Genomic DNA, 1,759 nt, shown 5'->3' with positions numbered 1-1,759 from the left:
AAAGACAATGTAGAGTGGTCTGTACTGTTCACAGTACTTCTCCTGTAACTGCCGAAGTGAGACAATCATGTCGACTGTCGATCTACCAGCTCTGAAGCTGCACTGAGACTCAGGATAGATGTGTGATGCCAGGGTCTGCAATCTGGTCAGAGCAATGCGAGCAAAGACCTTCCCCACAATACTTAGCAAGGAGATGCCTCGCTAATTGCTGCAGTCACTGCGATTCCCCCTTATTGTTGTACAAGGTGACAATGTTTGCATCACGCATGTTTTGAGGTGCAGATCTTTCCTTCCAACAGAGACACAGAAGTTCATGGAGATGCTGCAGTAGAACCGCTTTTCCACTCTTGATGACTCCAGGTGGAATACCATCATTTCCCGGGGCTTTACCACTGGCAAGATGGTCAATGGCTTTGTTGAGCTCCACTATGGTGGGGTCACTGTCCAGCTCCTCCATGACAGGGAAGTCTGGAATGGCACTGAGAGCCACTTCAATGACAATATTCTCCGTTATGTAGAGTTTAAGGTAATGCTCCACTCACCTTTCCATCTGCTTGTTAACAGATGATTCCACTTTGACACCGCACTGAGACCTTGAGCATTGTTGTCTGAAAGAGCCTGATCGAGGATGTTGAGGAACTCCTGGGTCCTTTCTGGATCAGTGGTTCGTCAAGTGTTGATCTGAGGACGACGTTCTTCTTGGATGGATGAAGCTTCCTTGGCTGAAGCCTGACCTTGTTACACACCAGGGAGTGGTCAGTGTCACAGTCAGCGCTGTGATAGCTGTGAGTGATGAGGACACTGCTGAGGGTGGTATGTCTGGTGATGATAAGGTCTAGCTCGTGCCAGTGGCGTGATCTCAGATGTCTCCAGGACACCCTGTGGCACAGCTTGACGTGGAAGTAGCTGTTCATCACACAGAATCCATGGTGACAGCATAGCTCCAGCAACCTCTGTCCATTTTCATTCATCTTGCCAATCCCCTGGTGCTCTATGCACATTGGCAAAGCTGTGTAGTCAGTACCCAAGCTTGTGTTGAAGTCTCCTAGAAGGTACAGTCCCTCAGTGCTGGGAATTCTACTGATGGCAGTATCAAGTGTCACATAGAATTGATCCTTGACATCTGGGGTGGAGGTGAGTGTCGGGACATAGATGCACATGAGATTAACTGGGCCCACGCTTGTTGACAAGTGAAGAGTAAGAAGTCTCTCTGAGCCTACTGTGGCTGGTTCACTCATCTCAAGTGGCGTGTTTTTTACTGTGAAAACCACTCCATGCTCACGAGTTGCCTCTTGGGATTTCCCCTGCCAGAAGAAGGTGTAGTGTTTCTCTTTGAGGGATCCACTTTGGACGAGTCTAGTTTCTTGCAGCACAGCAATGTCCACATTGAGCCTTGTGAGTTCTTTGTCCATCAAAGCTGTCTTGTGTGTCTCATCAACCTGCAGAAGGTTGTCAGTGAGGCCAGGACACATGGTCCTCGCATTCCAGCTTGCGATGCGAAGGACTGGTGTCTTCTTTGTTGAGCTTGTTTTTCTTGGTGCATTGATTATCGATCCGCCTGTTGAGAGATGACTCTCTGAGCTCCAAGCACCCATTGAAGCAAGCAGGTTGTGGCAGGACAGCACCTAACTGATTGGGGGCTACCCAGCTTGGAGTGGGTGGTAGCTATCCAATGAGATGCGATGATCTCTTCAACTGTCAGAAGTAACCCCTGGTGCTCATACTCTGCACCAATTGAGTGAGAGTTTATAATCGGTAA

The sequence above is a fragment of the Heterodontus francisci genome, unplaced genomic scaffold, assembly GCF_036365525.1.
Source record: "Heterodontus francisci isolate sHetFra1 unplaced genomic scaffold, sHetFra1.hap1 HAP1_SCAFFOLD_102, whole genome shotgun sequence".
In the NCBI taxonomy this organism is placed as follows: Eukaryota; Metazoa; Chordata; class Chondrichthyes; order Heterodontiformes; family Heterodontidae; genus Heterodontus; species Heterodontus francisci.
The sequence above is the reverse complement of the archived record's forward strand: the minus strand, read 5'-3'. Positions refer to the sequence as shown.